Genomic DNA, 24,171 nt, shown 5'->3' on the forward strand with positions numbered 1-24,171 from the left:
GTACCGAGTAATTATTAAATTCACGTGAGTTACATATAGAAACTGTCATACACTCAGGAGTGATCAATGAACGAGCTCGCTTCGTTTGCCAGTTGTTTACTTCGCTCGGCGCACGGCAGTAATCCATGTCTGTCGCCTGCTTCTTTCGTACCATTTTCTTGTGAATCGGCAGAATTTCACTGGTGGCATCAACCATATCATGTTTACATTGCTGTCGTGACAGTTAACAACACAATAATAATTTCCGGTTATTCGAAAGGCGCCGTCGCAAACAAGAGACGTTTCGCGCGCAGCGCGAACTGAACGCGGGCGCGACCGCGAAGGGAAGCGGCGACGGAAACTTACACCCGTTGGAGATGAAATCGCTCCGCCAGGGGAGAAACGAGCGCTGGCGTCTAGGATGAAACTTGGCGTGCGGTCGTCTATGTGCCCTGAAGACTGAGATGGCGCTTCGGCAAGTTTAAAATACAGCAAAATGAGATTCTCAGAAAACTTGAAGAAACAAAATGTGTCTTCAAGGGGAGTACGGTAGCGCAACAAGCCCACATTGCAACCCTCGTGAATAAAATGAGCTTATTTTTATAACAGAACACCACAAAATATTTGAATATATACAAGCGCTATTGCATTAGTGGCTTCCAGGAATGTAGTCTGTCTGGCTAGTACCCACTGCAAGTTTTCAGCAGACGTAGCCAGCATCTCGTTTGTCCTGGCAGCAGTGTCATCACTGCGATCTAGTAGTTCCGATTTTCTATCAGTAGCAGGAGTTGACGCTAATGCTTAAAGTTTTCCTTGAGCTTCACTGTCAATACGGCACAAAAATTTTGACTACAGAACAGCGTTGTGCCAAAACGTTGATGAAACGCAGCCGTTGTCAGGAGCACTTCAGGGGACTAGACCTAACACGCCATCGGGATCTCCGGTGTCCCTCGACTGCGAGAGCGGGCAAGCTAAATGTAGTCTGACGTAGCGTGAGCGCGTGCACATGGTACATCATGTTGGCGAGAACAACAGCGTCTGTTGTTAGACCAATGTATTGGTTAGACCAAGCGTTCAACACACTGGTGCAGCCAGCATAACCGGACAACAGAACACCTATATAAACTCAGAGAAGGGAAACTGTACCTTCCACAGTGCAACAGAAATAAGAGAAGCGGTGGCATTGTGAACTAAGGTATGCGACCGAGAGATGGCGCTGGCAAAAGCAAAACTAACATCATCATCATTACATAGTGAGCAATATGGCTGCTACGGTAGTGGCTGGTGGGGCTCGTTGTGCTGCTTGCCCGCTGGTTTTGGGCGTTTTGCTACCACTTTCCAGGCGGTGTTCGTGTGCACGGTGCTATAAGATGACTACAGACACCTTTATTATATCGCCAGGTGACCGAGAGGCGTCAACTGGCAAAAAAGCACGTCAGACAAGTAAGCTTACATTGTTTATTGTCAGTCGTGAATGAAGCAATACATGCCCGCAATTTTCGTACAGGTCAGGTGAAGCTAATGTTGTCAGTCACTGAGTTTACAACATATAGAAACACAGATATTAATCTATTTAATGGAACGGAAAGCTGCAATCGAGCGAAGTTTTCTCATCATGTTTCAGTTTCAGACAACTATATTTGTGCTCGGCTACACTCCTACTTGTATTGCGTGCAATAATGTTCGACGTGGTTCACGCTATATGCATATTGTCTGCCTTTGAGGATTACAGCTAGATTAAAAAAAAGAAACATAAGAAGTGCTTGGCAAAGATGTACTGTCAGTAAGGTAAGCTCGAGCTGCAATGCCACATTGTTTTTATAACACATTGGCAATACGTGCGAAGTGTAGAGGAAAAAAACAATGTTATGCTAAATTTTAGATTACATATTGTCTGTTCTTGATATTTCTGCTGCACATGTAGTGTTCAGGTGCAGCAGTAAAGGCTTTGACACATGTGGAGTACTCTTAGGGGGCGAGGAACATTATAAATACGACAGCGCTTACAAGGACTTCTGCAAATATTGTGTATAAACAAGGACACTAAATAAGCATATAATTATACCAAATGAATGCTCATGGATCCTTGGAAAATCCAATTTGTGGTTTCATGTTGAAAAAAACATCTCGGTTTTTGTGTTCAAACAATGCAAAAAGGTTACAAGGAGTTGAACACTTCAGTTGAGTAACAGAGGTGAGTACTTGAAGGAAAAAACCAGTCAAAAAACACAAGGACAAGAGAAGAGGTTCACACCACAACGACTGGAGTATCACCTGAGCTTATCGGTGTAGTCCCAGCAAGGCCAGCAGAGCATGCGCAACCGCATCATCGCTAATCACAGAGCATGAAAAGACAAGAATCACTTCTATCGTGACCGACCTAGAAATGCAAATTCTTTTTCAAGTAAGCGCACCGAGGTTGTACTAACGCAGTCGTCACCTAATAAACTGATGTGGTACGCTTCCAGGATTTCTCGCTCTGCTTTGCCCTTGCCCCTACCAAGAATCCTTACATTGCTGAACAAAGGGTAACAACCACATTCTTTGCAATGGCGAGGCAAGTTTGCACCATTATCTGACCCCAGGGAGGAGTGGTGCTCACGCGGGCGGTCATTAATACGTCGACCAGTTTGGCCTATGTAAAATCCTTCGCATGTGAAAGGGAACTTGTAGACAACCCCTGCAGCACATGCCGTAAAACGGTTTTCATGCTGCGTTGTGCAAGCGTGGTTCCTTGCCCTGCCTCAAGCTGATAGTTCAGTCATTGTGGTGTGAACCTCTCCTCTTGTCCTTGTGTTTTTTGACTGGTTTTTTCCTTCAAGTATGTACCAGCTGGCCCAGACTTCAATCCTTCTGCAACAGAGGTGAGCAAGGGAAGCCTCAGCTTGTAGCCAATGTTTCAACAATCCAACATATTGACACGTGAACTCGTTTATCTTTTGCGGGGGAGCGCTTTTAACGTCTAAGAAATGTTATCGCTCAGCGCAGGACGCGTCTACATGTATCGGAAGTTTCTAGAATGTTATCGATGCTTCTATCCGCTGTCTGTTGTCGCCGAACCTTGTGTAATCTGATTGCATGTACGACGCGAATGATGTAGAACTTTGTGGAAGGCATGCGGGTCCCAGCGATTACTCTGGAACATTCGACGACTGATGTATGCTTCAGAAGAACTTCACTTTCGCCTAGTTGGTATTTACTGCATATCATATTGACCGCAAATAAAGACTGATGTATAAAAGCCAACGCGCTTGACCCGCTGATCAGATTTTGACGATCGCCGACTGTGTTCACTGTTTTCGCCGTTCTTTAAGTGTAGCCTGTTTTTGTGGGCACAGGTTCGCCCAATAAAAGTTAGTTTCTTCTTTCACAGTATTGCTACTGTGTTTTTCATACGTCACTCCATGTGACAATATTTGTGTGGGTGTTGATGCAGACAACTTCCCATGCTGAAGCTTCCCTTGCATGTCCACTGTTGATTGGCTGAATGTTAAGCCAAACTTCGAGTATATTTCAAAAACTTTTTGTGAACTCACTGTCGTCAGGTGTGTCATCTGCTGTTTGAAGAGAAAGAAAAATTTATTTTATTGGTTTGTCATGTTTGAGAAGTGTGAAGTAGGCCAGTTGTGTGAAGACAACAAGGCAAGAGTTGCCTTTTCTAGCCAACTCTTGCGGTACAGGGCTAGCATAGTTACTGATTTCATGCAAACTGCACATGAGCCTTTTGTGTTAACAAATGGACAATAATACAATATCCAGATCTAATTCTAATTCTAGCACTTATCATCTCAACAACGTTTGCTTAGATTTCATCATGTCCTATAAATACAAATAACTTAAATTGGACCAATATAGAGTGTCATTACCAATGCTATTCACCTGCTCGGGTACTTGCAGTGCAACTTTTCCAAAGCACTGTCTACTTTAAAACTACACCTTTACAAGACTCTAATACGCTCAAAACTTGAATATGCATCTGCAGTATAGGAACCTAGTCACAGTCATCTTTTACTTCACTTGAACTAGTACAATATATCTCTGCTCGTTTCATTCTTTCTATATATAACCGTACCGGGAGTACAACCTTAATGATACTGACCAGCACTTATTCCCCTAGCTAACCACCGCAGTTGCTCGTGTTTCGCTATTTCATAAAATTTTCTGTCATACCACACTTTACAACAACTTCATACCTCAAGTACATTTCACACTGCATCGATCGTCGCAATAAGGCAGGAACTGATTCTTGTTACATGAAGTCTTTCTTTCACTCTTTCATCCCCCGTACATCTCAGGAATGGAATGACCTTCCCTCAAGTATCGTAGCCATCACCAATAAGCAACTTTTTTTGCAAAACATTAGCTAACATTGTATAATCAGGAGAATCATTGCATTACCAGAACTCACTGCTCTTGTCTGTTTGTTTTACTCTACTGCTTTGTAACTACTCCCCTCTTTAATGGCATATGGCCCTGAGTGTACTTTAAATAATAAAGTGAAGAGTGAGTGCCAGAGTTTGTCAACATGAAGCATAATTTCAACAAAATTGCACTGAGTGGGCTTGAAGGTTTTAAAATTCTTTCCAGTTTCATGGGCCCGGTAGCTGCGCGACAGTGCAGTCTACTAATCCGCTGCTTTTCAGGATGCAGGTGTTTGCTCTCGCCGTCCACCTACTCCTAACCGTTCCACCATCTGCCTCCCGTGGATCTGTGCCTTCCGTGAACCTGCCCTACCACAATCAATACATTTTGGATCAACCCATAACGTCATCTGTGCTCCACCTGCCAACACTACCATCAGTCTACTGCATCTTGGATCATCAGTGGACAACCCCATCACCAGGGACATCATCCGCTGCTGCTATAAAACCCGTGCGCTCATCGCCACCGATCTGTGGGCCCAGTAGCTGCGCGACAGTGCAGTCTACTAATCCGCTGCTTTTCACGATGCAAGTTGGTAATAAATTTTTTCTGTTCGCTAAAAAAAGTAGTAATCTTTTCCTAATGCAGCTACCGAGCCCTCAGTGCTGTGCCTGTATTGTTGCCGAATGTTCGCATGTTATTCGTATTCTCTTGCTATTGTCAGGTGACGTAGAAACTAACCCAGGCCCCGACCGTTTCGACACCGTACTTGCCGAGCTCCAGAAACTAACTACCGGGCAAACCACGTTATTGTCTGATTTACAAGACATTAAACAGCTGAAAACTTCTGACACAACATTGGTCGACCTAAACAAACGCATGGACGCTCTGGAATCTCACTACACTACCCTTTCTGCTCTCCGCTCTGAAATAGACACTCTGAAAACTTTAACAACCGAACTTACCTGCAAGGTCGACAAACTGGAAGCACGAGTGGACGACGCATAAAATCGCTCCCGTCATAACAATCCAATTTATTTTTAAATATTCCGGACACTAAACTCGCTGAAACCTTTGCAGACTCGGAAGAAACTGTAATTCGCCATTGCACTCAACAGCTAGGCTTGGACATCGACCCTAATTTAATAGAGCGTGCTCACCGTCTAGGGATGTCACTCACCTAATCGTACCAGGCCTATCATCATAAAATTCACATCGTCCAAAACTAAAGAACGCATTTTATCATGTGGTTATAAACTTAAAGGCACGAACTACAACACTGGCAAAGACTTTTCCGCTTCTGTCCGTAACGCTCGCAAAAACCTTGTAGCCTATGCCAGATCGGTATTCGATAAGTTCTCCCTGCACTTCAAAACTTTACACATTGGTCCGAAACGCTACATATTTTATGAAGCTTCACAAACAGTAAAAGAACTGAAATAGCAATCATCTCACCGTCAATGGACAGGCCATTCTAAGCATGTTCAACAACAAGCACTTTCATTGTCAGCTGTCTTCTCTAACATGCGCAGTTTCATTTCAAAGCGCGACATTATTTCAAATATCGTCTTCCGCCAGCAACTTACTAATCTTGACGGAAACGTGGCTAAACAGCGACACCTGCGATAGTGAAGTCCTTGCCGACTTGCCTGATTTTCGCATCTTCCGCAAGGATCGCCCAGATAGCAAACAGGCATGAACTATCATGGCTGTTTAACCATTAATATTTCATCAGACATAGAAATGTTATGGGTCTTATGTCACGCTTCACCTCAGTCAGTCTTGATTGGTGTTTGCTACAGGCCTCCTAACAGTTCGGATTTTCCCACAAAACTGAATAATGCAATAAATGAAATTAAAACGAAGCATCCAAACACCTGTACTCTCTTATTTGGAGACTTCAATTTCCCGAGTATTGATTGGCATAATCTAACTACCACAGGTAATAGAGATGCTAACGAATTTCTTGTTGTCTGCCTTAATTTTAATCTTGTTCAAATTATATTGTGGCCAACCCATGTAACTGAGGACTGCGCTAACATCATCAGCAGCAGCAGCCTGGTTACGCCCACTGCAGGGCAAAGGCCTCTCCCATACTTCTCCAACAACCCCGATCAGGAGGTTGTGGCCAAGTACTGCACCAGGGTGGCCAATCCTGCTCTGGTGAGGGAGTGCGTTACCGGTTCTGGTCACCGGGATCAGGCCACACTCCAGGCCTGTTTGTACAATTTTATCAACACGTGGATTTTTTTTTTTAATCCGGTGGAAAATTGCCGGCACCGGGATTCGAACCACGGACCTCTTGCACGCGAGGCGGGTGTTCTACCTCTATGCCACCGACCTTCTCGACCTAATATTAACGGATAATACGGAATACGTTCATTCCATCACGCATCTACCAGGTGTCAGCGATCACCAAGTCATACAAGTCGACTTCACAATTAAACCATTTTCACGGACAACTAGCAAACGTACCATCCGACTTTATGATAAAGGAAACTATACTGCCATAAATAATGAACTTTGCACATTCTTTCCCCATTTTCAGTCTGACTTTAATCAAAGATCTATCCACGATAACTGGTACTTGTTTATGACAAAAATTGAAGGTTTGGTTGACAGGTTTATTCCAAGCATAAATATAAGGACTAACCCCCTAAACTCTTGGTTCACAAGTACACTCAAACGTCTTGAAAACAAAAAGAAGCGCCTTTTCCGTTCAGCCAAGTTGCGGCCTAGTCTGAACGCTTGGGACAAGTATTATGCAGCTGAAAAAATGTACCTACAAAATGTGCGAGAAGCCAAACACTCTTTCTTTCATTATGACCTGTCAAACATGTTGTCTACTAACCCCCATAGGTTCTGGCAAGTCATTAATCCCCAGAATACACACACAATCTCTCTCACTGATGCATCAGGTGAAACTATCTGTGAATCCGAATGCACCAACATTTTCAACGCAGCTTTTACATCGCGTTTACTAATGAAACCGATCCGGCTGTTCCCCCAAACCCCGCAATTATTCAGGGGACAATGCCTTCACTTTTACTTTCTTCAGAGGGAATTTGTGCCTAATAGAAAACTTAAAGCTTTCATCCTCTGCTGGCATTGACAACATCAACACTAAGATACTGCAGAACACCAAAGATACATGTTCATCTCTGTTGTGCTTGTTATTCAGTCAGTCACTCCTCACAGGCCAACTGCCCAAAGATTGGAAACAAGGGAAGGTCGTTCCTGTCCACAAATCAGGTAACAAGAACTCACCTCTAAATTACCGTCCCATTTCTCTAACTAGTATTCCCTGAAAAATCATGGAACACGTCATCTATACTCACATCATAGCATATCTCGACTCGAATAACTTTTTCAATCCTGCCCAGCACGAGTTTAGCCGCGTTTACTCCTGCGAGACTCAGCTTGCTGCTTTCTTACATGATCTGCACTCTAACCGTGATTGTAATCTTCAGTCTGACATAATATTTTTAGATTTTGCTAAAGCCTTTGATAAAGTACCCCATAAACGCCTTCTGATAAAGCTTTCCCGCTTAAACTTTCACCTTAATATACTGAAGTGGATAGAAGAATTCTTGACTAATCGTTCACAATTCGTGACCATTAATAATAGGAATTCTAATTCAGTCTCTGTAACATCAGGCGTTCTACAGGGTTCCATGCTCGGCCCGCTACTTTTCCTAATATATATAAATAATTTACCATTAAACGTAACATCTAGCATACGTATGTGCGCGGATGGTTGTGTGATATATCGTGCTATTACTTTACTTCCACCTCTGACCAATGTTCTCTTCAAAGTGATCTTAATACTGTCCAGGACTGGTGTAATGAGTGGCTAATGGAACTTAACCCACGTAAGTGTAAATATTTGTCCATTCACCGTCGCCGTAATTCTCCCGTATTTTCTTAAGTAATCTCTGAAGTTCCAGTGGAACTAGTTCATTCGTACAAGTATTTAGGAGTAACACTTTCGACTGATTCTTTCTTGGAATTCCCATGTTACTAACGTAATATCATCGGCGAACAGGACGTTACGATTTCTAAAACGCCATCTACATCATGCTCCTCAACATGTAAAATTGTTAGCCTACAAATCATTTGTCAGGTAAAAACTAGAATTTGCATCGGCTATTTGGAATCCTCATCAAGCATACCTAATTAATGATCTTGAATCTGTACAAAATCGCGCCGCTCGTTTCATCGACTCGTCATATTCCTTTGATATCAGCGTTTCCTCCTTAACCCTTCGAGGGTCGAATTATATTGAAAAAAACTTTCCCAGATGGTCAAATTACTTTATTGCGGATCTTGAATGTACAAAATGTATAAAGTCGGGAATAAATACTAAAAAATAATTAGGAACAGTATTTTGGTGTCAGCATCACTCAGAACTGCAAAATGTTCAATAGTATTTCCGAGTGTGGTACTCCTTGAAACACGGGTCTACACACAGTGCCTTATCACAGTCTGCACACCTAAAAATGCGTGTCTGTTCTCTTGGAGTGAGGAGTTGCGTTGGCGCACACGACATCTCTGCGTGCGGCTGCCTTGGGCAGAGGTCTGATGCACCCTCTCGCGTAAGCGTGTTGCCACAGAGAGCGAGAATACCTCGTGAACGGTGGTGATAAACAAGCTAAGGCGTTGGTGATAAACAAGCTAAGAGCACTGCCAATCAAGATAGAAATCAACTTCCGCCGCCCCTGTGAGAGCGTGCCGACAAAGAGAAAAACCACGTTTTGACGCCTCCGTTGCGATCACGCGGCGGAACCGAAACCGCGTTGCCACTGAGAGCGAGAACACCTCGCGAACGGCGCTTATAAACAAGCTAAGAGCAGCGCCAATCAAGATAGAAATCAACTTCCACCGCCCTGCAAGAGAGTTCCGACAAAGAAAATGACGTTTCGCGCGCCTCCATTGCGATCACGCGGCGGAACCGAAACCGCGTTGCCACTGAGAGTGAGAACACCTCGCGAACGGCGCTTATAAACAAGCTAAGAGCAGCGCCAATCAAGATAGAAATCAACTTCCACCGCCCTGCAAGAGAGTTCCGACAAAGAAAATGACATTTCGCGCGCCTCCATTGCGATTACGCGGCGAAACCGAAACTGCCAAAGGGGCGTTGCCGCAGTCTAGCGACGCGCTGAAGCTAGCAATCAGCTCTGCTTATCTCCCCAAGAAGGTAGCACCAATTTCAAATGCTTCATGTAAGTGCTAAGAGGTGGCAGCACCTCCCGGTGAGCACGCATCGTCATTATGGCGCGAAATTTCAAACGGAGGGTCGGAACCGTATCCATACGGCAAAGACCTTGCGGGACAGAAAACCGCCACCGTACATGTACGGCGAAAACCTTCAAAGGGTTAAAAACTGCACCCGCATTATCCCCCTTATCGCTCCTTCGTCGCATTGCCAGCCTATCTTTATTTCACAAATTCTTTCATAGCCCTATGCGCATCACACCTTATATCCTTCCTCCTACATGCATATCTCACCACACCAGCCATCAGCTACAGGTTGCCCGTCCATGCTCACACACTGTCACATTTTCAAATTCTTTTTTTCCTCGTACAGCTGTAGACTGGAACGGCCTTTCTAACGACATTGCTGTCATTATGTGCCCATCGAAGTTTATCGAAAATGTAAAAAACTTCCTGTTATTGTGACTATGTATTTTTATTCTTGTCACCCCTTATGTAACGCTCCATTTATTGGGGCCATTAAAGTAACAAAATGAAATCAAATGAATGTAACAAGTTAACCCTATGAAAGAGCATGTGATACTTGGTAGTGTTGCCCGTCAATCTGATTTGCAAATAGCAGATGACAGAGTTTGTTCATTAGCAAGTAGGAGCTTGCTACATTGTTTCTATTCTAATCGTCATGGCTATAATGACGAGAAAAGAAACAAGTTGGGACTAAACATGTTACTTCTCCGATTGTCATAAAACGGCTTTAAATGCAAGTAAGCGTGTATGTCAAATTTTAGCATTCCTGCTGGGTATGATACAAAACTATAGACTGCTGCTTTTGTGATAGGGCTCACAGCCCTCTACCTAGTAAACTTTTTCAAACATTTCATTGTGAGCCACATCGTTCAAGAGGACCTGTTCTCATTATGGTGACCGCTTAGCTTCTTATGGCTTGGCGTGGGCAGCTTGCAGACCAATAATCTCTCTTTTGTCCATCTTACTGAAAAGAGAAATGATGAAACCATGACAAACGTGTAAGCAGAAAAGGGTGAAACAAACATTAGTCAAATAAATGAACAAATCACGGTTCTAGTTGAAGTGTCCAGAAACATACCTTGCGAGGATTCTGGCTCTGTGGTGACACATTGACTGTTACATTCAGAGGCAATAGAGTCCAAAGGGGTGATCAAATATAAGCAGCGTCTTGAAAGCTGGAGGCAAAAAAAGAAAGAGCCTCAATTACTATGGTGGAAGTGTGGGTGAGTTTGTGATTCATGCAAGACTAAGAACAGTGCACAAAACGCTCCATGACAGAAAAGCACAAACACACACACACGCAACACTGTTTTGAGTGTGCATTTCTTTCAGTGGTGTCCTTGTGTGGGCTGTGCTTAGTGAAGCCTCGATTAAATTTTTTTTGCCAGATAGTAGGTAATAAATACCGTAATTTTATTGTGGATTAAATGCTATTAATCAAACTGTACCACCAGAAGTACATTTGCACTAATGTCCAGTGAATTTATCACAGTGTGTCATTCATGCAGACACAGCCAAAACTATTTTTATACTGTGCTCCGTGTTCGGAATTTTAGCAAGTGACATAATAACAGGAGCCTTGTTTGAATTGTCTTTGAAGAGCAATAACTTTATTATAATTTTCCACTTTAAAAAAAAGATCACTACAGGAATCTGTTTTATATGCCTCGCAAACGAAGAAATTCGTTGTTGCAAAGGCGAAGCAGTGTTTTTGTACTCACCGGTGTACACACCCAGGGGCTGCAAGGTTAATCCGCTTTCTTGGGTAGTTTTCAAACAGACTGTGCTCGGTTCCAGCAACGAGTTTTCACGCTAGCTAGGACATTTTTTTCAAACAACACGTCATTACGCGGCCAGACGCGGCAGATCGCTGATGACGGAAGCCGTGTGTGTAGCCCTTATGCCAGTGAAACGCCACAGCTGATAAAATTCACTGTTTTTAAACACGTTGTAGTGGCTACCCAATGTTGGACGCATAAACTGGCTAGGATATCATTGTGGTCTAAATGAAACAAACCTGCGTGATGCTGTACAAAGGAAACGACCACTCCGTTTGCAAATATGACCACCATACAATTTGAATCGATAAACAGCACGGACTGCAATCAATACCAGTGGGCTGCTGCTTATCACACGTCATTGAGGTCTCAAAACCTTTATTAAAGTAATAAAACACAGGCTTTAATAGCGTAAGTCCAATAAAAACAATTACCTGCTTATTTTGCCAAAAATTACATGTTAACTATGTTTGATGGTTACTATATATACATTTATACATTAAATAGAATGGATGAATGAATGTTATGAGCGTCCCCCTTGGAACGGGGCGGTGGGTTGCACCACCAGGCTCTTGCTATTATCCTGCCTAATGTCCTACCTAGGTTAAACAATAAAAAAAAAGCATGATGAACTCCCACAACCAAACTTTCTGATCCCCTATTGCAAACTGTGCATTTGTACGGCTGTTTTTTGTCGTTTCTCTACTTTTCGTTCACCAATACTCCAATCCCACCTTAATAATTGCCTATTGCAGACATGTTTACTTTTCCACTGCTCCCGCTGAACCCAAGGGCTTCAAGGAGGCCAGTGGTGCCTAAATAGATTGCTGGGTAGACGTCTTCACATTCCAATAAAATATGCTCCATAGTTTCCCTAGCTTTACCGCAGCAGGCACATGCTTCTTGTTCCTTCTTATATCTCGCTATATAGGTGTGTGTTCTAAGGCATCCCGATCTCGCTTCGAAAAGTAATGAGCTTCCCTTTGAGTTATCATAAATTGTTTCTTTCTTGATTTCGTTTTTCCTCTTAAGTAGTTACTCATGGCGGGTTTCCTTTCCATTGCCGTCACCCATGAGATTATTTCAGCCTCTCTTACTTTCCGCTTGACCGTCTTTGTTGCTGTGTTGCCCACACTACAGGCCACATACTTGCTGGTAAGCTTCCTAGTTCTTTTCTTCCACTGTGAATCAGTTTTTCCTGTACAGAAACCTCAACATTCTCCCCGCCCATTTACTTTCTTCCATATTCCTCAGGCATTCTTCATACTCAATTTTACTGCGAGCTTCCCTCACTTCAAAACTAGTCCAGCCCATATCCCCTTGCACAGCTTCATTTGTAGTCTTCCCGTGAGCGCCCAATGCGAGGCGACCCACTGACCTTTGGTTCCCGTCGAGTCCTGATTGTACCCCCGATTTAAAGCAAACAACCGCATTTCCAAAAGTGAGTCCTGGAACCATTACCCCTTTCCACATACCTCGGAGGACCTCGTACCTATTGTATCCCCATAGCGCTCTGTGCTTCATTATGGCTGCATTTCTCTTCCCCTTGACTGTTATGGTTTTTTCCTGTGTTTCCATATATCCGTTGCCTTCGTTTATCCATATACCAAGGTATTTATATTCTGTTACCCGAGGTATTTCCTGGCCCTGTATAGCCACTGTCTGTTCACTGTTTTCATTGAATACCATAACAGCTGATTTTCTAACACTAAATTTCAAACCTAAATTGTTGCCTTCCTGTCCACAGATATTAGCCAGATGTTGCAAATCACTTTGCTTGTTAGCTAGCAACACAATGTCGTCTGCGTAAAATAAACCTGGAAGCTACTGCTCTACTACTGTACCTGCCTGTTTGAGAGATAAAAGCTCATATTACTTCCTTTTAGTGCCCTCTCCATCCTCACCATGTACATCATAAACAGCAGTGGGGATGAAGGGCACCCCTGCCTCAGTCCTTTGTTGATATGAACTCCAATTAAGGTAGCTTATTGTGGGGAAAAATCAGTCGGGAGAGGCAGTTAGCGCAGCTGCTGTAAGCTTTCCCAAGCTTTTAGGCTGGCGTGCCACATAATCACCTAAGTCACATGGTTCGCTCGTCTTTGTCAGAAGTTTCACGTCTGAATATAAGATTAGCCCACTGATCGAGTGTCAAACTTGATGATGAAAACACTTGCCAATTGGTTTTTCAAATTACTCGCAATAACGTTTTAATAACCATGCAGGCAGTCTGAAAATGCCAACTTGAACAGTAAAATTAAATTCATTGCTTTTTACAATGTCAGCGCTATGAATTTTGCCCTGTGTTGTGCTTCACTATTATACCATCTATTTGAAATAAAGTGATGACTGAAACAGTGGGGGCAGTTTGTTTTCGCTCATCGCTAGCTCGATATGCATACAATGTGCAGATATATGCGCTTGACCTTTTGACTGTGTAGCGCAGTGAGATCAGGATGTGGTGTACAAATCCAGTTTGGAGCTTTTTGCCTACAGGCAAGCTTTTGCCATTCTGTCCGGTAAGTGCAAAAACGAGCATTGCAAAAGTTTTTGTGGCCCTTGCTGGCTTGCTGCCCACAGACCCAATATCGGCTCCCTGCCACCAGTATAGCCCACGATCTTACACCCAATCACTGAGGCGGTTTACTGGTCTGAGCATACTGGAGGCCACCTTGCCACAACAACCTGCCACTGATTATCATGTCAGTTGGCAGCATATTTTTCAAGGGGAGTACGGTAGCGCGATGAAAAGACGGGACAAAAGAAGACACATAGTGACACACACAGCGCTAGATGCATTACCAGCAAGCCCACATTGCAACCCTCATGAAGCAAATTTTTGTCACGGCCTTACAATGAAGCAGGGCCTAATCATAGTAGTGGCTATATGTCATTCTTATAAGCCACGAAATCGCCTTACCAACACAAGTGGGGCATAGGCAACAAATTGAGTAGCAAAAAAATTGTTCCCAGCTGCCATGTCTGCTACATTGTGTGCATTACGTTCCAAAAATCAAGCAATACACTATACAGTGTCTGAAACTCTGGTCACCATTTCATGTGGGTCAGCAAAGGGTCTGGCTCGATGCAAGCACGGCCGCTCACTGCTGCCTGAAAAGTGAAGCTGTGCCTAAGCAACCCGCATGCGGCGGTGTGGAAGGTATTGAATATAGCCCACAGAAAAAAACAGGCTTAATTGTAGAGGCTTGAATTGGTCTACCACAGAGCTAATGCAGTCACTGGTCCGTGCCATGCCGCTTTCCATCAAGCAATTGCACAGAGAAATGGCACTTGAGGACTTGGTTCCATTTTAAAAGCCCAAGCAATCTTTTTAGCGCAGGGCAGGTGCAGATTTCTCATATTGTGCCAAAATGTAGCAGTATGCAGCACTGGTAGCATCACTGGTCTTGCAAAGGCATGGCAGCAAAGGAGTGCCTCACCAGGTCAAGGAATCATGGGTGGAGGTAGCTGCTAAGGTCACCTTAAAGGTGATTTCATACCATGCTTAACCTCGGAACTAGAAGACATTCGAAACAGGTTTTCTTGCCTCCCTATCATTTTAACAGGAGACTTCAACTACCCTGGAATTGATTGGAGCAATAATTCCGTTTTCAGCTCTAGCTATTACAAAACAGATTGTCACAATTTTCTTCACACTCTGAACCTGTTTCATTACCCCAGATCATGAAAGAACCAACACGCGACACCGCCATTCTTGATCTTGTATGTACCATGCATCCTGACGCTATTTCTGCCAATGTTCTAGAAGTAATCAGTGATCACAAGTTAATCCAGTTTAATTATATATTTAGTGCTAACTTCCACAAGAAAGTAACCCAGTGAAAATATATTTATGACTATTATAAACCAAATACCTCCGCAATCAGCAGGTTTCTTAACGATTCCTTGTCACCCTTAGAGCATGACTTTAGAAGCCGTTCTGTTCAGAAAAACTAGTCACTATTTAAGAACATAATTTTGTCCATAAGGGACATATTTATCCCAAGACTTTGTATTTGTCTCAGCCTGAAAATCCCTTGGTTTACCAGGCATTTGAAATGCTTAACAGGAAGAAGAAAAAAAAAAACGCGCTTACCGCACTGCTATGCATACTAACAGGGCTGACACCTGGGCTAAGTACAGTGATATTGCAGGTCTTAGTAAAACTGAAATAAAAATATCTAAGGATTCATTCTTTAATACCACACTACCAGGAATTCTAAAAACTCCTCCCAAGAACTTCTGGAAAATAGTTAACCCTGGAAAGTCTAGAGCTCAGCCTAACTTACAGGACACAGGCCAGCAGCTCTCCCCCGTCAAGACCGCTTACCAACTCAACAAGTCATTTGCCAGCATGTTTACTAGTGAAAGGAACATGCCCTCACCATGCATCTTGCCTCATTTTAGTGTGTTAGTATGCCAGATGTGGTTGTGACTCCAGAGGGAGTTTTGAAGGCCATAAACCGTCTTCCTAATAAATCGAGTCTTGGTCCTGACGATATATGCTCTAAATTACTAAAGATTACTACTCCACCCTCATTCCCTCTTCTGTGTATGCTTTTTCAGCAATCTATAGAATACAGTACCCTGCCATATGACTGCAAACTCGCGCACGTCATTCACATCTACAAATTGGGCAATTGCGATGACTGCGGTAACTACAAACCGATATCATTAACGTCAATGCCATGTACCAAGAGCGTCGATGAGATATGCTTGATGTGGATTCCAGACTGCTGAGGCGTATTCTAGTTTCGGTCGTACAAGTGATGTGTCGGCAAGGAATTTTACGTGATTTGGGGCTTTCTGCAAATGACGTTTTAAGAAACCTAAAGTTTTGTTAGAAGCTGAAATGATGGTATGCACATGCGCATGCCACTTGAGGTCGTCTCATACAGTGACACTGAGGGATTTATAAGTGTCAGTTGATTCTAGAGCGAAATTATTGTGAATGCAAACGTCCGAGGATTATGGCGAGTGAACAACATGCTTTTGCATTTCTTACCGTTTAGTGTCATCAACCAAGTGGTACACCATTCTGAAATATTAGCAAGGTCACTAAGTAGGATTATCTGATCCGAAGTGTTAAGTACGATGCGGTAAATAACACAGTAATCCGCGAACATGCGTAGATTACAGGATACATGCAAAGGTAAGTCGTTGATATAGATTAAGAAAAGGAGCGGGCCAAGAACCGATCTCTGGGGGATGCCTGACGTTACTGGAACCGGAGTGGATAGGTGGTTATTTATAACATATTGGGATCAATTAGAAGTTGTGTAATCCATGTTAAGACAGTAGGATGTAAATTTAACTGGGAGAGTTTCGCAAGTAATCATTAGAGAGGCACTTTATCAAATGCTTTAGCATAATCAAGGAAGATTGCGTTAAGTCTGTACGTTACCATCCAGGTTAGTGTGGATGTCATGTAGAAAAACTGCAAGCTGTGTTTCACATGACAACCCCTTGCGGAAGCCATGTTGTGAAGGATGGAAAAAGTGATTACTGTCGAGAAAATTTATTTTGTGGAAGAAGATCACATGCTCCATGATTTTACAGGGACGCTTGTTAGAGAGATAGGGCGGTAATTAAGTGGGGAATTTCTGCTACCTGACTTGAAAACCGGAATGACCTTCCCTGTCCTCCAGTCGTCTGGAATGACTACTGAAGAAAGTGACTGTGAAAAAATTAGGGTGAGGTAAAGTGAGACGTTGTGTTTGGTGTTTTTCAAGATTTTGGCCTTAATTTCGTCCATTCCAGCTGAAGATGACAATTTAATATTTTCTATTATGTATGAAATTCCATTTTCACAGAAATTGATCACTGGCATGTCACAATAAAAGTCAAGCAAAGGTAAACAGGAGGGTGCGGTCACTCCATCAGAGAAGACAGTAGCGAACATGGTGTTGAACAAGTTCGCACAATCCACGTCTGTAATCCTTTCATTCAGATCACTGGTGAGTATGATTTCTCGTGATTTGTCAGCTTTAGTGTTTTCCGAAACTGTTTGGGATTAGGTTTTAGTAGCTTGGGCAATTCTAAGTGGTAAAAAGAGTGCTTTGCTTGATATAGAGTAGAAAGGTAGTTTTTATCTGCTTCATAATATTTCTCCCATGCATGTGGTTGATCTCTAAGCTTTGCAACCCAGAAAAGGCGTTTCTTTTTTCGTAAACCACAAATTACATTTTTCGTTCTTTAGATGGATGTTTTTAACAGAAGTCTGCTGCTGGAACAAAAATGACACCGAAAATCTGGTTTTTGGACCAAAGCGCTGCCGAATTGCAAATGCCTATGCCAGCTTCGGTGCGATTAATTCTTAAGAATTTTTAAGGACTAGTCCGTATATAACGAACTGCTGTATAACAACCACTTTTCGTGGAACACTTGAATTGGTTATAAACGGGTTTGACAGTACACACATGAGAAATTGACAAAACTAGCCAAGAAAAATGCAAGCTAGATATTGTATACATACTGTTCCTACTTTGACTGGCCAAGTGACACATAGTCCCTAGGAGTTGAATGTTCTGACTGTCACAGTAGCAGCGAACGTCGAGCCAGGGTTGTGGTCCTCCGCCGAGAGCCGGGTGGCACAGGATGTGGCCAGTCAGGCTGCTAATGTGGCCAGGGCTTCAACACACAGGACGGTGGTAACTTCGGCTGGACCAGGGACCATACAAGGACCGTACTGGACCAAGGACCGGGGCCGTACAAGGACTGTAGCACAGCCACGGCAACTTAGTTGGGGCTCAGGAGCCCCTGCCGGCCAACTCTTGGACATCCCATCTACAGTCCGTGGTCCCCGAAACTATTGCTTCCCGTCTCCGGAGCGCAGCTGGATATGTGACTGCCTTGGTTCGCATCCACATCAGCAATGCCCGCTCCTCCGCCTTCATCTCCTATTTGTTTATTTATTTTTCTCTCATGCTTCACGTGCTTCTCGCAACACATGTCAACTCTCCATTTCGCCGACCACCCTGGTTGTCTTCTTCACGTATTCACATGTGCTTTTCCAGTGACTCATGACACTCTGACAGCGCTTTAAGACCAGAACCAGCTAGTAGGTTAGTGGGTGAATCAGTACTCCTGCACTATTTGTTTATAGATATTACAATTTTTCTTTTTACGCCTAGTTTTGTTACATTATTTCAAGCATGAGGAAACCAAACAACTTTTGCATATTCAGGGATAGGTCATATGTGTTGTAGGTTAGTAATTTATTATGTGTAGGCACGACATCTTTAAAAAAAATTTTTACATATTGAGGTTGCAATAATGCTGCCAATGTGCCATATAAGATGTGCTGTTAGTGTAACACCTTTATGCTCATATACTTTAGCTAGGGCTGTGCCATTATAATTGCCTATGTGAATATTTTTTTTTTGATGCTACAGACCACTAAATTATTTTTATGCTAATTGACACTTGCCACTTCTTGCACAACTCAATTATATGTTAAGGGACGTACTCAAAGATGTCCATTTCTTGGTAAATAATGCAGTCATCAGCAAAAGCCTTTAAAATACTGGAATCAGTGTTAGTCATAACGTCATTAATAGCAATTAGGAACAATACCAGCCCAAGGACTGGTCCCTGCAGTGCACATGAAACAACAGGAACTGTTTCGGGCATTGTATGCTTTAAGAGTAAACAGCGATGCATGAGGCCATCATCAAGGCACTGTCCGCCCCCTCAAGTTTGAGCGCTCCTTTTCTGTGCAAGTAGATGGAGAGGTGGGAGCCAAACCACAGTGGGAGTCCCACATGGCTCCATATTCTCAACCCTGCTCTTTAATTTAACCATGGTACGTCTGGCTCAGTGACTGGAGGCCATCTCCGAACTGGGCTTCACAATTTACGCAGATGACGTCACGTTATGGACTGCATCGCGACCCAGCAACGATTGGCAAGAGACACTGCAGGTGGCAATTGACATTATTGACCACTACCGCCACAAACCGGTATGTGATCACTTCCAGATTAGACAACGTATGTGACGATCCAAAGCCCAGCATAAGACAAAGCAGTTGTCACACTTACTCTAGGAGGTGAGACACTGCAGTGAGCGGGGAAACCAGTGTGCATTCTTGTTATGCTGATTGACCATGCAGGCACAATAGATGCATGGCTCGCTGACCTTCATGAGACGTGGCTCAAAGCTATGCACCTCAGGAAACGGATCTGCTTTTGCACGGGTGGTGCTGCTACCAGTGTGTGCCAAAAGCTTGGAACTGCATTACTGAAATCTTGAGCGATATACAGAGCACGCTGTTATCATCCACTTGCTCAGCATTAGACCCAACTAGGCGCATTTTACAAAGCAGCTCTCCGAGCCCCCACAGGGCTACCAAAACATACATACTACATGAATATACAAAGTTGCATGCACTTCGCTGAACTTTGAAGCCATCGAAGGCAAGCCATGAGGACCGTCTAAAGCACACTAGACAAGGCAAGGTGCTAATGGTCTACATGGAAAATGACACTTTAACATATATATGCTGCTGTTCCTGATTTACAGATGTTTTTGCGACTGGTGTGCGCATGCCTATGCTGAAAAAGGTATAAATGTCGGGTGAATTTCAAATAAACTTCCAGTTGGCAGTCAGCGCTTGTCTGCGGTATTTGTTTCCTTGTGTCCTTGTCTTTTTCGCACTGTTTAACCTCAGTTTTAAGTATGAACCAACTAGCCCTCATCAAGATCTTACTTATGAACATCAGGCGATAGCCTGGGCCATAGACAAGGCTTCAACCGGTATGCAGGCAAAACACAATGCATCACAATGTGCACTGCATGCCTGCAAGTCTCAGCACACAGTCTCTTTTGCAGTACTCCTTGTCGAGCAGGTCTGCAGGTGTGCAGGGGTCATTGTGACACTGCATTGGATCCCAGGTGACCACCGGGGTATGAGAGTGCCAGCAAATGAGAGTGCACACTAGGACAGTGCACACACTTTTTTTCTAACTGCAATTTGTCTCGGGATCCTTCACCATCCCTCACCACCAGCACAAGTGGCATCACAACTGAATCGCCATACGACCCAAACAGAGCTCTAAGAGCAGCAGCCAACCAACACAGTCGGGAGCTCTGTGCGAGTGTTCCCGTCGGGGCAGCTGCTGCTGCACAGGCTGTGCTCTGGGTTCATCCTTACATGGGGAAAAACCCTCTGCTTTGCCCTTCTCAGACCTCTGTTGCGGGAACCAGGCTCCTCAACATCTTCCACGGATCAAGAAGTGCCACAGGAGCCATACAGGTGACCAGACTATACAACTGCCCATCTCCCTTGGCAGTGCCAGTACCACGCATAGCACCGGGACCATCACCTGAGGGCAGCGTGAATGTCGTCATACAAAAAATGAATTAAGCCAAAGCACATCAGCTTGGCTCATTCGTGGCCAACAGAACTCGTTCTATTGTAGTAAAGTTTTGTTCATTAAAACTTCTTTCTGGGTGAGTTGGTGCATACTTGACATAAATATTGTAACAGCGCAAACACATTCAACCACAAAGTACCAAGGTCGAGACACAAGCACTGACTGTCAACTAAATTTTATTGACGGAATACGGATACCTTATATAAGGGGAAAAGTGAAGGGGGAAGGGAGTGATACAATCTGGGAAAATGACACTGCGCATCAATGAACGAATGTGCCGGCAGACAACAGAATCAGGCGCAGGAAAACAAGAAAACTAGAAAAAAACTAGAAAAAATAAAAAAGTAGAAAAAAAGGCGATGGATACTAAGATACAGTCAATCAGTAAACGGTCGCTTCCAAAAACTGAAGCTCTGCAGCAAAAAGCGATACAGAGGGGGTGCTTACGCACTTGCTGCCATATTTCTGTATGTGAAACGCTTCCAAACTGACCCGCGCTGTCGCGTCTGCACTCTTACCGAGAATCTTCGTCTCTCCCAATCGAGCCTCTAAACCTGTGCATGCAATTACGTACGAAACCAAATGTGCGTACTTGTCCTTTAAGTTACTTACATTTCGGGCTTGTTCCCCCAAGCATTCATTAATGCAGCGGCCGGTTTGGCCGACATAAGCCTTTCCACACTTCAAGGAAATGGCGTCTACCACTCCTGTGGAACACTTGATGAATGGCTTCTCATGTTTTAGCTGACAACCTCTTTTTTTCGAGTTGCAGATACGTGGGCATAACTGTGCCAGCTTGTTGGGTGTCTCGTCCTTGGTACTTTGTGGTTGCATGTGTTTGCGCTGTTACAATTTTTATGTCAAAGTTTTGTTCTTTAAAGCTGAAAGAATACTGCCTGAAAAACACAGTTTGGAGGGTACAGGTGCAAGTATCGGTGAGGATTTCGGTTGGACAATGCGGCAAAGAAGAAATAGAATTTGGAAGGCCTTATTTCTTTGTGCTTTTAGAAGCTCACAATCAACCAAAGAACTTGTGTATACTGCTTTACCACAGATAAAGTAAGCAAGCTTCAGAGCAGCTGCAACCTGAGACTACAAGTTAAGTGCACTTACAGGGAGCGCACTTCGGGACATTGAGTGACACTTAAGTATTTGCGGTGCTAAATGGGAAAACAGAGTGCATTCGCACTAAAAGAAAGATACGACAGATTAAAACTATGTTTTTTGAAGATGTAGGTTAAAATAAACAAACATTTCTAAAAAGCAATTTCTTTAGTTGTATTATAAATAAAAAATAATCGTAATCTATATTTATTCAACAAAAACCGAAAGTATTTTTATCATAAGAGTGTTGCAAGTCAAGGCCGGCCAAGACGAATGCCTAGCCAATCCAGAACAAGATGGTGGCGTGCGACGAGGTGGAATTTCATCCTGCTAGAACAGAATATCAGCGAGTTATGCTGTGATTGTTTTGTTACAAGCTGTTCAACAACTAGAATTAACTTCTGTGTCATTTTTCTATGCATTACATTTTGTAGCGCTGAAACCGCTGGCAGCGAGGCTACATACTCGACGAGCAAAGTGCGTTCCATGAATGCACTCCCACCGGAGTGTACTCGTCTGCGAGTACACTCAGCCTGCGACGTTTAGATTGATGCAATGCTCAATCCTGCCCAGTGACTGGAAGTTAGGGGACGTCATTATAATCTAAAGGTCATCATCATCATCATCATCATCATCATCATCAGCCTAGTTACGCCCACTGCAGGGCAAAGGCCTCTCCCATACTTCTCCAGCACCCCCGGTCATGTACTAATTGTGGCCATGTCATCCCTGCAAATTTCTTAATCTCATCCGCCCACCTAACTTTCTGCCGCCCCCTGCTATGCTTCCCTTTCCTTGATATCCAGTCCGTAACCCTTAATGACCATCAGTTATCTTCCCTCCTCATTACATGTCCTGCCCATGCGCCCCCCCCCCCCCCCGTTTCTTTTTCTTGATTTCAACTAAGATGTCATTAACTCGCGTTTGTTCCCTCACCCAATCTGCTCTTTTCTTATCCCTTAATGTTACATCCATCATTCTTCTTTCCGTAGCTTGTTGCGTTGTCCTCAATTTAAGTAGAACCTTTTCGTAAGCCTCCAGGTTTCTGCCCCGTAGGTGAGTACTGGTAAGACACAGCTATTATACACTTTTCTCTTGACGGATAATGGCAACCTGCTGTTCATGATCTCAGAATACCTGCCAAATGCACCCCAGCCCATTCTTGTTCTTCTGATTATTTCGGTCTCATGATCCGGATCCGCCGTCACTACCTGCCCTAAGTAGATGTATTCCCTTACCACTTGCAGTGCCTCGCTACCTATTGTTAATTGCTGTTCTCTTCCAAGACTCTTAAACATTACTTAAGTTTTCTGCAGATTAATTTTTAGACCCACTCTTCTGCTTTGCCTCTCCAGATCAGTGAGCATGCATTGCAATTGGTCCCCTGAGTTACTAAGCAAGGCAATATCATCAGCGAATCGCAAGTTGCTAAGCTATTCTCCATCAACTTTTATCCCCAATTCTTCCCACTCCAGGTCTCTGAATACCTCCTGTAAACACGCTGTGAATAGCATTGGAGAGATCGTATCTCCCTGTCTGACGCCTTTCTATATGGGGATTTTGTTGCTTTCTTTGTAGAGGACTACGGTGGGTGTGGAGCCGCTATAGATATCGTTCAGTATTTTTACATATGGCTCATCTACACCCTGATTCCGTAATGCCTCCATGACTGCTGAGGTTTCGGCTGAATCAAACGCTTTCACATAATCAATGAAAGCTATATATAAGGGTTGGTTATATTCCGCACATTTCTCTATCACCTGATTGATAGTGTGAATATGGTCTATTGTTGAGTAGCCTTTACAAAATCCTGCCTGGTCCTTTGCTTGACAGAAGTCTAAGGTGTTTCTGATTCTATTTGCGATTACCTTAGTAAATAGTTTGTAGGCAACTGACAGTAAGCTGATCGGTCTATAATTTTTCAAATCTTTGGTGTCCCCTTTCTTATGGATTAGGATTATGTTAGCGTTTTTCCAAGATTCCAGTACGCTCGAGGTCATGAGGCATTGCGTATACAGGGTGGCCAGTTTCTCTAGAACAATCTGTCTACCATCCTTCAACAAATCTGCTGTTACCTGATCCTCCCCAGCTGCCTTCCCCCTTTGCATATCTCCCAAGACTTTCTTTACTTCTTTCGGCGCTAACTGTGAGATTTCGAATTCCTCCAGACTATTTTCTCTTCCATTATCGTTGTGGGTGCCACTGGTACCGTATAAATCTCTATAGAACTCCTCAGCCACTTGAACTAGGCCAGGTAATCTCCAATCCCCAAAAAACTATCATCCAATCTCTCTTACTAGCATTCCATGTAAGATCTTCGAACACAAAAGTTTTTC

General features: G+C 43.5%; 1 protein-coding gene and 2 long non-coding RNA genes across 9 annotated transcripts in view; 1 reads left to right on the plus strand and 2 right to left on the minus strand.

The window, feature by feature from the left end:
• The window catches only part of p38b (p38b MAP kinase), a 516,218-nt gene that overhangs the window by 270,489 nt on the left and 221,558 nt on the right, over positions 1 to 24,171 (minus strand). The gene's annotated exons all lie outside the window — the stretch shown is intronic.
• LOC142558451 (uncharacterized) lies at positions 835 to 4,966 on the plus strand. Its single transcript, XR_012823015.1, has 2 exons — positions 835 to 1,422; positions 4,623 to 4,966. It is a non-coding gene; the product is annotated as an uncharacterized LOC142558451 (long non-coding RNA).
• LOC142558452 (uncharacterized) lies at positions 4,741 to 22,412 on the minus strand. Its single transcript, XR_012823016.1, has 2 exons — positions 10,661 to 22,412; positions 4,741 to 10,546 (listed from the first exon to the last, which is right to left on the minus strand). It is a non-coding gene; the product is annotated as an uncharacterized LOC142558452 (long non-coding RNA).

This window comes from Dermacentor variabilis, chromosome 9 (assembly GCF_050947875.1).
Source record: "Dermacentor variabilis isolate Ectoservices chromosome 9, ASM5094787v1, whole genome shotgun sequence".
NCBI lineage: Eukaryota > Metazoa > Arthropoda > Arachnida > Ixodida > Ixodidae > Dermacentor > Dermacentor variabilis.